This window comes from Chiloscyllium plagiosum, unplaced genomic scaffold (genome assembly GCF_037043375.1).
Source record: "Chiloscyllium plagiosum isolate Xiang-an unplaced genomic scaffold, Cpla_swu_hap1 HiC_scaffold_39, whole genome shotgun sequence".
In the NCBI taxonomy this organism is placed as follows: domain Eukaryota; kingdom Metazoa; phylum Chordata; class Chondrichthyes; order Orectolobiformes; family Hemiscylliidae; genus Chiloscyllium; species Chiloscyllium plagiosum.
The window spans coordinates 84836885-84851661 of record NW_028270177.1 but is presented as its reverse complement, the minus strand read 5'-3'; the positions used below and the strand labels follow the sequence as shown (position 1 = coordinate 84851661).

At 44.2% G+C, this 14777-nt stretch overlaps 1 pseudogene; it reads right to left on the bottom strand.

Moving 5' to 3' along the window:
* LOC148138799 (putative G protein-coupled receptor 139) overlaps nucleotides 1–10804 on the bottom strand; it is a 94687-nt pseudogene extending 83883 nt beyond the window's left edge.
* Between the last annotated feature and the right edge of the window lie 3973 nt (nucleotides 10805–14777).

Sequence of the window (14777 nt, the reverse complement as noted above, 5' to 3'; positions counted from 1 at the left end):
TACTTAACCTATTATCCTGTGCAGTCACATTCAGGGATCTTTGGAGGAAGACCCTATCAGCTTCCTAGTGTGCTGTCATTCATTGTATACCCAATTTTTGGTTCCGCCTTCCAAGTACATCACCACTTGTTTATCAGGGTTACATTCCATCTGACCATCTGGCCATTCCATCTGTATCTTCCTGTAACATAACGCCTTCCTCCTCACTGCCAACCACATGGCCAATCTTTGTGTCAAATACAAACTTAATTAGCAAACTCCCTCACCCCCCCCCCCCAACACATTCACATCTAGATCATTTATGAATACCACAAATAATAAGATACACTGCACTGATCCCTGTGGTACAAGAGGAGACACTGGTCTCCAGTCACACGAAGAGTCTTCCTTCACAACCCTCTGTCACATGCGAATAAGACAATGTTTGATGTAACTCACTAAGTTATCCTTGATATCATGACTTTTTTATCAGTTTCCAATATAGGGCATTGTCAAAGGCCTTAGTGAAAAATCATTAGAACAATGTGCTCGAAAACATACAATAGCATTCACTTCGTATGACTTCCCTCTGATGATGTCATGTTGACTACCTCTGATCAAACCTTGCCTCTGTAAATAGAGATACATTTTCTACTTGCCTATTTTCTCCAGTACTTGCCCTAACACTGATCTAATACTAACTGGATTACAGTGTTCCGTTCTGTTTCCACCATCCTTCCTGTAAAGTGGGACCACATTAGTTGTTCGCCAGTCATCTGGCAACTCCAACTTCCCTGTGGCCAGATTCGACTTAAAAATTTGTGTCAGGGCCTTTTGTGCTTTTTGTCTAACAGCAGCCTGTGATGCAACTTATCCAGACCGGGCCATCAGTCCAATTTTGTACCAGCCAAAGCCTCAGATCCCTGCTCGCATCTTATATCAGTCTGGTCAATAGCTCTCCAATCCATCTTCTTGAATTCTGTCCCTGCATCCTCCTTCTCCCAAGTAAAACAGATATGGAGATCTCATGTAACAACCGGTCAATGTTCTCCAGGTTCACACACAGAGTGCTCCCTGGGTCACTAATGGGCCCCAGTTGTTTCGTGTTTATTCTGTTCCGATTGATATACGTGGAGAACATCTTGGGATTCTCCCTAACCTTGCCTGGCAGCACTTCTCCGTGCCCCTGTGTCAGTCCGTCTCCCTATGTGAACTTTCTAAACTTCACTGCGATCTCCTTTCATTTTGTCAATCACTGGTGAACACAAACTGAGTTTCACCATCAGTTAATCTTGCCTCTAATAAGATTGGCATGAAAGTAACTGTTTATTTTCTCTGTAATTTCCAAGTTCTATGCAAGAAATTATCTTGTGTGAGTTTTCCCCATTCCACACATGCCCTTGCCTTCACTTTCCCATCAAGTATCGAGAGAAACGTTTGGTCATCCTAAAGTTTCTTTTTAGTTTGCATTTTTTTATTTTATTATCAGTTTGTTGTTCCTCAAATGTCTCTGAACCCATGGCTTACAACAATATCTGGCATTTTTCTGAGCTGCTTCCTTTGATCTAATTAAATCTTTAACTTATTTTCTGAACTATTGTTAAGTCACCTTACCCCTTTGCTGTTTGAACTGTGGTGGACATGTGTGTATTGTACATTTTAAAGTGTTTATTGAACAACAACCATTGTCTGTCTTCCAATAAATCATTTTCATGTACTTCTCTAATTTACTGAAGCTAATTTTCGCCTCATACTTTCGTGAATTGCATGACTCAGGTTTATAACCACAATTTCAAAAATAACTGTTTTGTATTCAGACATCATATAAAATTCAATATATTGGTATTACTATTCCTGATACCTCCTTTTCAGCAGGGTTTTCAATTGGCTCTTCTGATCACGTAACATCAATTTCAAAACAGCCTCACCTCTACATCAGTGCTCAACATATTATTAAAGGAAACCATTTCACATACTCTAATGAAATCCATTTTCCCAGCATTGTTATTCACATGGGTTACCATGGTTTAGATGTAGCTTGAAACTGTTAATTATTACTGCGGTACCCACAAACCTGGATATCTAATTTCCTGTTTTATAACATACCCAACATTTGTATTGCAACTTTCACTTTGACATATAACTTCCATCAATCTTTGCTTCTCCTTGCTGTTTCTAAGCTTCACCTTACTAGATTCTGTGGAATCTGAGCGATGTGGACTCTTGAGAGATTAATGGTAGATTTAGTTGAGATATTTGGTGAAGCCTATTTGGACGTTGAGATAATCTCGTCACGTCATTCATTCTTCTCAAGTGTTATTATGACATTTTCACCAGATCTCCCGCTATGCTGCTGGAGTAGAGAAGGACAATGATCTTTCAACAATGCTATGCATTCCCCCAGACAGCTGAGTGTGCTCTAACCTGGCTGGGAACCTTACAGCAGACTGGTTAAAGTGTTGCTGATGCTGCAGAGGATCTTAATCAGATCACATCTGGAGTAGTGTGCACAGATTTAGTCTCCTCACTGAAGAAAGGATATTGCTATATCGAAAACAGATCAGAGATGCTTCCTCCATCTGATTCCTGCAATGAAGCGGTTAACTTACATGGAAAGGATTATCAGGTTGATCCAATACGCATGAGAGTTTACAAGAAAGAAAAGTGGCCTTATTTTTAAGTAGAACACCAGAAAGAGTCAGCAACAGAAGCCAATTACACAGCCAATTCCATTTCTCCAGCCTGTAACACAGGAACAGCAGAAGGGTATTCAGGACTTCGACCCTGTTACACCAGAACAGGGCGAGGTTATTCAGCCCCTGAATCTTGATATACAGTTAAAGGACGGGGCCAATCAGCCCCTCGACTCTGTAACACTGCACGCAGAGTAGGCCATGAGGCACAGTATCCTGTTATGCAGCAACACGATCAGTCGATTCAGCCTTCTCAAGTCTCTAACACAGGAACTGAAAGAGATTGGTCCACTAGAATAACAGGAGGCAATTCAGCACGAGAATTAAAGAAAGAGATCAAATTATTTGAGACTTGTTACGGAAAGGTGGAAGTAATTCACTCATGAGTTTGTTGAATGGGAACAGAAGAAGACAAATCACTCCTTCGATCCCATTTCAGGTGATTGTTCAGTATCTCGAGCCTCTTGTGAAGGAATATGAAGAGACCTTTCAGCTCCACAAAATGTTGCACAGCAACAGGAATATTCCACAATCCCTCCGGCTGCTGATGTATTATCAAGAGGAGGAGAAGCAGATTTTGAATCTGTAAATCAGGACATTCCGGCCATCAATACTTTCATGTAGAAACACCATGGGGACATTCAGTCCATTGAGCGTATAAGCCAGGAACTGAGTAAATCCATTCAGACACTCATGCCTATTACACAGCGATTGGAGCAGATCATTTAAAGCTTTGTACCTTTACAGAGGAACACGGAAAGGAAACGTAGAGTGTACAGAAAAGTTAGGAATTAAGATAATCATCTTCACTTGTCAATACAAGTTTGTGAGCAAACTGTTGGGAATTAAGGGAAATTGTGAAACTCCATAATTAATTAATTACCAACAACGGATTTGCAAAGTAAAACCAGAAGACATCAGAATCAGCATTTTTAAGCATTTGTTTGCTCGAATTCTTTAAAGATGTGACTAGCAATGTAGCCAATAGGGATCCTGGAGAAGTAACGTACCTGGACTTTGGAAAGGCATTGATTAAACGCTGCACAAAATATTAAGCTGTAAAATAAGAGGACATGTGTTTGGTAATCTAGAGGGCTGGTGAGCCAACAAAATGCAGACAGATGGAATAGTAGTTTCGTTTGTGGTTGGCAATTTTTGTAGTTGCATAGAGTTCAGACCACATGACCCAAAAATTACCATCCATTTTATTACTTGGATGTAGAAAACACTACAGCCACATTTTCAGCTGACACTAAAACAAGTGGAGAAGTAGGTTGATGTAATGAAGATGTAGAAAATTTACAAATGGACATGAACAGTTTAGATGGATGGGCCAACACCTGGCAGCTAAAGTTTAACGTGGATAATATGGGATTAACCATTTTGATCAGAGGAATCCAACATGTTATGGAAATGGAGAGCAACTTCAGAGTGCTTACGTGCAGAGGTATCTGGGTGTCCTTGTGCAGACCACAGAAAACTCACATGCAGGTACAGCAGTGAATGAGAAAAGCAAGTGCAATTTCAGCATTTACTTGTAAAAGAATAGAGTATGTAGGAAGGGAAGAATTACTGTAACTCTGCAAGGTATTAGTGAGACGGTAATTGACGTACTGTGTTCAGGTTGTTGTCCTGACTGCAGGAGGGATGTTGTTACAACGAAGGCAGTTCAGAACAAGTTCATTAGATTGATTCCAGAGATAAGTTTGTCTTTTGAAGCGAGTTTGAGCAGTTCAGGCCGATGCTCTCCAGGTTTAGAAGAATGAGCGCAGACCTCATTGAGGCCTGGAGGATGTTAAAGGTGATTGACAATGTCGGTGTGGAGTGGATATTTCCTCATCTGGCACAAACTAGAAAAAGAGATCATAGTTTTAGGATTAGGCAGAGCAGATTTAAAACGGGGTGAGGAGAACTTACTTCTCTCAAAGGCTTGTGAGTCTGTATAACTCACTGCCCCAGTGTGCAGGGGATGCTGGGACATTGAGTAAATGAAGGGATATGGAGAGCAGTCAGGGAAATGGAACTGAGCCGGCGATGACATTAGCCACGATTGTATTCAATGGCTGAACAGGCTTGAGGGGATGGATTGTTCCTCTTTCTCATTCAGCCCTTCGACCGTGCTCCACAGGAACGGGGGAGGACTGGTTATCTATCAGGAAGCAGGCAGAGACTAGTGCTGGGTGCTCAACTGTTTACAATCGATATCAGTGATCAGGACGTTAGAACAGATGTACTGCTACTAGGTTTGGTGATGGAACTAAGGTAAACAAGACATTAAATTATCAAGAGAATGTGCAGAGTCTGCGAATTGATATGGACAGGTAATGTCAATGATTAATACTTTCCAAGTGGAGTGTAACGGAATGTATAACCTGCCAGCTTTTTCAGGAAGAATGGAAGGCAGTATGTTACTGAAATGGAGAGGGATTACTCACCATAGAGATACAGTGTGTTCTGGACGGTTTACTCTAATCCATTCAGACATGGGAAGTGTTGCTCCATCTCCCTGATGGCCTGCTCCCTGACATTCCCAGTGGTCCTATTGCTCTCAGTACACAGGGGATAATTTGATGTGGTTGGTTGGCGGTGGGGACGTTGTTTTGACCAGTGTATCAAGGGCCAAGAGCCTATGCTTTCCTTCCAAATGGAGACCCAAATACAATGGCTGACTGCTTCTGAATGAAGATGCAGTGGTTGCTGCCAGGACAACGAGTATTCACCAACATGATGTATTGTGCATGGGCACACTGTAACATTAATGGATTGAGAGCTCCTTCAGTTCCTCCAGCTCTCCTCATTAACATGGGTATCCCACAGAGCCATGTACATCATCGGAAGTCCTGCTATACTGAGAAAACATGGATACACCTGGCAGCTCTTTGCTGAGAGAGAAAACATTCACCTTCATCCACAACATATATCCCCTGTCTCTAAATGGTGACATTGATGTTGAGATTAGATTACTTACAGTGTGGAAACAGGTCCTTTGACCCAACAAGTCCACGCCGACCCGCCGAAGCGTAAACCACCCAGACCCTTTCCCCTACATTTACCCCTTCACGTAACTCTACGGGCAATTTAGCATGGCCAATTCAACTGACCTGCACATTTTTGGACTGTGGGAGGAAACCGGAGCACCCGGAGGAAACCCACGCAGACACGGGGAGAATGTGCAAACTCCACTCAGTCGCCTGAGGCGGGAGTTGAACGCTGGTCTCTAGCGCTGTGAGGCAGCAGTGCTAACCACTGTGCCACCATGCCGCCGGGAGATGAGGCATATCTCACCCACTCCGGTCTGGAACGTTCTGGATTATAGAAGCAGAATGAAACAGTGACCCTAACAGCCACTGGCAGCACGTCCTCCCACTGGTGTGAAGCTGCAGGTCGTGTTGAAGGAGATGACACCGCTCTGTGACCAGCACCTTGTTCAGTCAGGGTCCCCTCACAGTCTGCTCCAGGGTTAAGTGGAGCTTGGCAAGCTGTTCCTGGAAAACTCGTGGTGGATCCAGCAGGTCCCTTTCCCCAGACACAGTTACTCCGTAATTTCAGAGCTTCCCCTCTCTGCAGCCTCTGCTCGATTTGGTGTTCATGTGACAGACCCAGATGCTGTAACTACAGTCCACATGCTCCATCCAGAGGTGGGTCACCAAATCCTCAGGTCTCCATGAATGTCTGAGGCAGCTCACAGCACAACCTCCAGAAATATTCCCCAGCACCTCCACTAACCTTTCAATAGCAGGAGACAATCAGAATCCCCTCAGCTACAAGTGTTATGGACCTGACCAGACCCCATCAAAATATTTTAAGCCAGCAGCGTAGACCCCAACTTTTCCTTATATTCAATGTAGATATTAACTGTGCGTTCCAGATGTGTTGCAACTGGTCACCCCACTCAACGTTAAGCAAAATGCAATCCATTCAAAAGCTCCAGTTACGACAAAATCAAAGGGAAGAACAATTTGGGATAGCTTCTCTACTGGAACACCTATGCTACCATTAGATACAGTGCCTTCTACTAATTAACTGCAATAAGACCGGGACATCCCATAAACACATCCCTTGGCAAAAAGGTAAATTCAAAGACAGAATCTTATGTTCGGTTCTTCAATTCAGGAGGAAGCAACTTCAAGAGAGTTTTCAGAGGCATCATGGGAAAGAGATTACAGTGATGTGTAGGTTATTTTCACCAGTCAGCGGTAAGTATGGAGTAATAGGGGAGGGGAATTTATCTGGGTAGTTTACTCTTCGGAGGGTTGGTGTGAACTTGTTGGGCCAAATGGCCTGCTTCCACTCTGTAGGGATTCTAATCCTGAACCCGATTTGGAATTATCGATTTCGAACCGGGCAAGTGTCCCCAGTTTGCTATGGACCAGAGCAGAATGCCTGGACGCCAACCTTGTCTTAGGTTAGATTCTCAACAGTATGGAAACAGGCCCTATGGCGCAACAAAACCACACCAAAGACCAAATCACCCACTCCCACTCCCCTGGTTAACCCTGACGAATGCACCTAACATTATGGTCATTTGGCATGGCCAATTCAACTGACTTGCACATCCTTGGTTTGTGGGAGGAAACCAGAGCACCCAAAGGAAACCCATGCAGACACAGGGAGAATGTTTAAACTCCACACAGTTGTAAGCAGGAATTGAACCTGACTTCCTGAGTCAGCAGTGCTAACCATTAAGCCACCGTGCCGCCCCACGACTTTATAGTAAAGGCAGATGTGAAATGGGTGTTCCAGATGTGATGCGGTTGGTTAAACCACTCAACATTAAGCAAAACACAATTTATTTAAACACTCTAATGAAAATATGTACAAAAGAAGAGGAGTTTAGAATAACTTAACTATTGGAAACCTTAACAGAATAATAGATACAGTACCATCTACTAATTAACTGTTTAAATGTACTAACATCCCATAAACTCATCATGCCAATCAGTCTTGCACGCAGTTTTCCAATAAAGGAGGAAACATAAACAAGACAGATTTCAGAGAGAATAGCAGTGAGGGATCATTTACTGAAGTATCCAACCTACCTCCGACTGCAAGCTCAGAAAAACTGGAATGCCTGGTCAGTGAGAGCTGGCCATTGTTATCAATATGTATTTTTAAAAACCCTAAAAGCCTCCTAAGTTATTTACTTCAGCCGCTGGCAGTACGCGGTTCGGCTTTTAAAATATCTCTTCAAAGGAAATGAGACAATAGCCTTTTTTATAAGTGACAGCGTTGTCAGAGATGTTAGATAGCTGGTCCTTTACAATAATACTCAAGGGGCTTCCTCGTGTTGCTGACCACACAATGAACTCAGAGGGACAAACACAGACGTCAGACGTTCAGTGGACAGGCACAGACCATCTTTCAAAGACTTGAGTGAAAGCTGATGAATCCCCTCTGCAACATGGAGCACAACATAGGACACACCGGCAAGTGAACAACAGCCCGATACACCCCCCCACCCCCGACATGGAGAACCACATGGAACACACTGGGAAGTGAACAACGCCCAAAACACACCATTGCATTGTTTCTGAGCTCCACAATGCTCACACTCGATACACTAGGGAGGCAAAATCCAAGGCCAGGGAAAGATACAGAGGGACAGAAAGATTCACATTAGAGACAGAAACAGACAATTCATTAACTGAGAAGGTGTTGTGGAAATAATGAGAAAAAGACTGGGAATTGGGATTAACTGGAGGATTGACTCATTAGAGAGCAAGGTTACAATAATGAGAACATTGAATAAAGGTATTTTCAGATGAGCTGAAATGGTTTGTTTCATCAAATTCTAAATTTGCTTCACAGAACACTTCAAACAACATAAACTGGAAGAAGATGACAGACTAACACGGAGTGCTGTGCAGGCCATGTTGGGGTACTACTCAGTAAACTGGATTATCTGCACAGCATGAGGAGTATTGCTAACCTTTATAATCATATAGGAACGATTCACACACCAAATACACAGAGCAGGGGAAGATTTCAATCTCCATTGGACCAGTATATGGTGTGTGTGGAGGTGGTGGGGGGAGGGGGGTAGCGGGGAGGGGTGTGCGCGGAGTTGGGGTGGTTGCATGTGAAAATTATTGCATGAGAGAAGATACACTTAAAGGAAACCAGGTTAATTATGAATCCCTGGCAAGGATTGGGATAATCGACACAGAGTGACCGAGGGACTGGGGGCATTCTAGCGAAGTTTGCCGATGATATGAAGTTAGGTGGACAGGCAGGTAGTACTGAGGAAGTGGGGAGCCTGTAGAAGGATCTGGACAGTTTGGAGGAGAGGTCCAGGAAATGGCTGATGAAATTCAATGTGAGCAAATATGAGGTCTTACAGTTTGGAAAAAAGAATTGAAGCATGGACTACTTTCTAAACGGTGAGAAAATTCATGAAACCAAAGTACAGAGGGTTCTGGAAGTGCTAGCTGAGGATTCTCTAAAGGTAAACATGCAGGTTGAGTCCGTGATTAAGAAAGCGAATGCAATGTTGTCAATTATCTTAAGAGGGTTGGAATATAAAAGCACCGTTGTGCTACTGAGACTTTATAAAGCTCTGGTTAGGCCCCATTTGGAGTACTGTGTCTAGTTTTTGTCCCCACACCTCAGGAAGGACATACAGGCACTGGAGCGTGTCCAGCGGAGATTCACACAGATGATCTCTGGAATGGTAGGTCTAACATATGAGGAACGGCTGAGGATCCTGGGATTGTATTCATTGGAGTTTAGAAGATTAAGGGGAGCTCTAATAGAAACTTACAAAATAATACATGGCTTGGAGAGGGTGGACGCTAGGAAATTGTTTCCGTTAGGCGAGGAGACTAGGACCCGTGGACACAGCCTTAGAATTAGAGGGGGTAATTTCAGAACAGAAATGTGGAGACATTTATTCAGCCAGAGAGTGGTGGGCCTGTGGAATTCATTGCCACAGAGTGCAGTGGAGGCTGGGCCGCTAAATATCTTCAAGGCAGAAATTGAAAAATTCTTGATGTCACAAGGAATTAAGGGCTACGGGGAGAATGAGAATAAGTGGAGTTGAAATGCCCATCAGCCATGATTGAATGGCGGAGTGGACTCGATGGGCCGAATGGCCTTACTTCCGCTCCTATGTCTTATGGTCTTATGGTCTTATGGAAGTTTCATGGACAGATGAGTTAAACTGCTTCAGAATGTAAAATAAATACATTGCCAGGCACCATAGTGATATAGCTCAGCGTGCAGAGGAATATCAGATGGACGGAATTTTGGTGTGAGATCGAATCAGATTTATTTCTGCAGGTTTCAACCCGAGAGTATCAGCAGGAGATTGTTGTCATCATTAAATCTGTATTTCACACCTCAAGGTTCAAACAGCAGATGGGGAAAGCCAGTGAAGGATATTCTGGAGCAGCGAGTAGTTAAAATTTATAATGGTCAGGGCATGGTGTCAGGAATCAGCTCATGGCCAAAGTGATCACCAAACTTGTGATTCGTCTGTTTCAATCACCACCTGCAAGTTCCCCTCCAAGCCACTCAACACCATGGTTTGGAAATATACCGCTGTTCTTTCACAGTCGTTGGGTCAGAATCCTGTAATTCCCTCCCTAACGGCATTATGGGTCAACCCACAGCAAGTGGACTACAGCGGTTCAAGAGGCCAGCTCACCAATACTTATATAACAAGGACAGTGAGACAATAGTTCACATATGAAACTGAGTAGATCAACACAGAGACCCATGAGTAACACTGCCTCAATCAAGAGGGGAGAAAGTAATTGAACAAGTTCACTGGTGCCGTTAGTCGTGAACTACAGAGTGAATATGTGGATTCAGGGTCTCAACATGAATGATAATAGTGGCAAGGAGTGATGACTACATGAAATAACAGTAATGCAGTCATAACTAGTTTACAAAAAATATCTGGATGGTAATACTTACCAGGGACACCGACGGTAGACAGGAGAGGATAATAAAAATATTGAATAATGAGAAGAGCATAATAGATCAGCAAATTCAATGACAACCAATGTAGAAAGAAACCAAACATAATCGGATAAACCCCTGTCCATTGTTCTAACATTCCAGTCCAACCTTCTCAGATTCTGATCCATTGTTGGAACATTCCAGTCTAACATTCTCAGATTCTGATCCATTGTTGGAACATTCCAGTTTAATGTTCTCAGATTCTTATCCATTGTTGTAACATTCAAGTCTAACGTTCTCAGATTATGATCTCTCCTCCCCTTCTCCATCTGGAGCTGCTGGTCCCTGTTAGTGCTGTCGGTGATTTTTCCACTCATACTCATTCCACTCATTCCACTCATACTCATTCTACTCATTCCACTCATTCCACTCATACTCATTCCACTCATACTCATTCTACTCATTCCACTCATTCCACTCATACTCATTCCACTCATTCCACTCATACTCATTCTACTCATTCCACTCATTCCACTCATACGATGTGATAACACATTGAATGAAGCCCATATATCATTAAGAGATGGGAACTTCCCACTGGAATGATTAAAACATATGGTAACTGACATTCATCACAGTCACCGAACAAGCAGTGTCAGCTAACCCCTTCCTGACGTAACATTCATAATTAAATTTGATTATTTACTCCATCTCGATGGAACGGATGAGGGTTACTGATGGACGGACTATAAATCTTTCTCTTATTTTACTTCTTCCTTGAATGTGGGAGTTTTGCCAGAGCACTGCAGAGCTGCATATGTCCTACTCTGTTTGTAAAGGAACAGGGATAAAATAATAGACCAGCTGCAAGAAATGTCCGGTGGGGAAATTTCTGAATACATTGACTCAAGATCAGAGTAGAGAATGTGGTGATGGAAAAGCATAGCAGGTCAGGCAGCATCAGAGGAGCATTGACATTTCTTGCGTAAGCCCTTCATCGGGAATGAGGCTTGTGGCCCAAGGGTGCTGAGAGATAAATGGAAAGTGGATGGGGTTGGGGTAAGATAGCTGAGGATGTGATACGTATATGAAGTTGTGGTTGGAGGTGATATGTCAGAGAGAAGGGTGGAGAGGATAGATGGAAAGGAAGATGGACAGGCCGGGCAGGTCATACGGCGGTACCGAGTTGGAAGGTTGGAACTGGGATAAGTTAGAGGGAAGGTAAATGACAAAACTGGTGAAATCCACATTGATCCCATATGGTTCCAAGGTCCCAAGCAGAAGATGAGTCTTTCTTCCTCCAAGAGTCGGGTGGTTAAGGTTTGGCGGTGGAGGAGGCCCAGGACCTGTATGTCCATGGTGGAGTGGGAGGGGGAGTTAAAGTTTTCAGCCACGGGGTGGTGGGGTTGGTTGGTGCGGGTGTCCCGGAGATATTCTCTGAAATGTTCCGCACATTGGCTTCCTGTCTCCCCAATGCAAATGATACATCAGGAGCAGCGGATACGGTAGGTGATGTGTGTGGAAGTGCAGATAAAACTCCGAAGGATGTGGAAGGATCCTTCGGGATCTCAGGCAGAGGTCAGGGGGAGTGAGGGTGAGGGAGAGGTGAGGGCGAGGTGAGGGCGAGGTGAGGGACAAGGTGACGGTGAGGTGCGAGGGAGGTGAGGGTGCAGGTTTTCCAATCCTTGCGGTTGCAGGGGAAGGGGCCAGGAGTGGAGGGGGGATTGGTGGGTGGTATGGACCTGACAAGGGAGTCACGCCGGCAATGTTCTTTATGGAACGCAGATCGGGGTGGGGTGGGAAATATATCCCTGGTGGTGGGATCTGTTTGAGGTGGATCAAATGGGAGAGGATAATGCATTGTATCTGGAGGTTTGGTGGGATGGAAGGTGAGGAATAGAGTGTTATTTCTGTATTGAGTTTGGAGTGCCAAAATTTGAAGGCAGAGGTACGGGAAGAGGATGAGATGCTCTGAATGGCATATTCGACCACGTGGGAGGGGGAATTACTGTCTTTGAAGAAGGAGGCATGTGGGATATACACTGTATTCAGAATGTGGTGCTCGAAAAGCACAGCGGGTCAGGCAGCATCGAGGAGCAGGAAATTTCGACCTTTTGGGCAAAAGTCGTTAATCAAGAATCGGGTTTTTGCCCGAAACATCGGTTTTCCTGCTCGTCGGTTGCTGCCTGACCTGCTGTGCTTTTCTAGCACCACACTCCCGACTCTAATCTCCCGCATCTGCAATACTCACTTTCGCCTACACACTAGGTTCAGCCACTTCTGCAAACTCTTTGAATTCTCTTCTCACTGCTGTAGGCAAGATGTTGTTAAACTTGAAACCGTGCAGAAAAGATTTCCAAGTATATTGACAGTGTAAGGTAGGGTGGTGGCGGTGAGTGATGTTGAGCTACACGGAGAGTATGAATGGGCAGGGGCTATGTTCACTGTGGCGTTGTTTCTGAGGAGTGAACTTACTGAGGTTTATCACAGTGAATCCCGATGCTCCAGAGTGAGCAAGGCCAAATGCCAGAGAAATAGAGAGAACAGTTGTTCACATTAAAACTAGACAATTACTCATCGACAACATGTTGGCGAACGATGGAGGTAGACTGAAGAATGGGACTGGCCTGAGGAGTCAGAATTTGGATGGTCCAATCACATGATTGCGAACAAAAATAAAGGTATATTCTCAATCCACCTCACCGAACCAGACCAGACACCATAAACCCAGAAGAGATATCTGTTTGGCAAGGAGCACTGCTCAGACAAGGCTAGTGTACTGCTGAACACCACCTTGCAATCAGTCCAGAGTGGAACATTGTGAACACTATAGTAGTGCATTGATCTATAAACCCAGATGAGATATGTGTTCAGCAGGGGGCACTGTGCAAACCGGACTGGTGTACTGTGCAATACAATGACAATCTACCCAGAGTGGAAAGGTATGCAGACCACAATAGTGCATTGATCCATAAACCCAGATGAGATATGCGACCAGGGTGTGGAACTGTGTCCATCATCCCAGTGCATTGTTCAGTAACATTGTGTTACAGCATGGGGAAACTTGCAGCCCATGCTGGAAGTGACTGGATGTGCAGCTCCTTTCCATTTACAGCTCCATATCTCCACTGTGCCATGACACAGACGTTCTGTCGGTGTGAAAATCACTGCCAGGGAGAGATGGCGGGGGAATCAATTTAAGTATCAACAAATTGGAGGGGCTTGGGGAATAGACAGAGAGAGCGAGTTTGAGACAAAATGTCATGGAAGGATGTGTTCACAGAATTCAGAATGCTGAAATGAAGACTTTTCAACAGTATCCTGCAACATGAGCTATTGTTTCCAGAAATGATGGGTGAATGGGATATTGGTGTGAGTTCAGATGATGAAGAGTATTGGATGAGAATTTGTTCTGCAGCTTTGTAACTGTGAATAGGGTCAGCAGAGTCTTCGACACATTGGGCTGAATCTAACAACAATTTGTCACAGTGACAGTTTCACTGAGTATGACAGAAGGATTGCCTGTGTGAGACTGAACTACTTTCCTGGTGCTATCTCATCGAACTCAGCTCATTAACTATCTACCCCACCCCATGGCGTCCCTCTCATTCAATGCCAGCTCAATTTCCTTCATGGTTGGAGGTACTCACCAATGCTCGCATGACCCTAAATATTCCGTGATCCCTGACACTTCTGCCATCTTCAAAACACCAATGGGCACACGGTTAAGCTTTCTCTGTTTACCCAAAACATGGCAGTTTACCCCAAGCATGGCAGATAACGGGCAAATACACCACGGTTTGTCAACAGGGACACAGAAGTCTTGGTGATTGGGCTGGTACAGAGGAGGACAATTCTCTTCCCAGAGTGGGCCACACTACCAGAACCACCGAGCATGGTTTGAGCTCACCACTCAGCTCAGTGCAGTATCTGCGGTCTGACGAAATGTCCAGCAATACAGTACAAGCATCAAAAACCTTCCTCGTTCTGTCGGGATAAGGGTCACTGTGTTCTCTCTGCTCCCTCACACTCACTGTATATCTGTTATAGCAACGACCCCCGAACAAGGCTCATGCTCCACCACTCTCACTACTGCATGCAGTCTCCCTTTCTCTCACTCTCTCCCTCCACTTCACTCCCCACACCAATAACACGGCAAAGATACAACATTGTGCACTGACTCCCTCCGGATACCTCACTTTG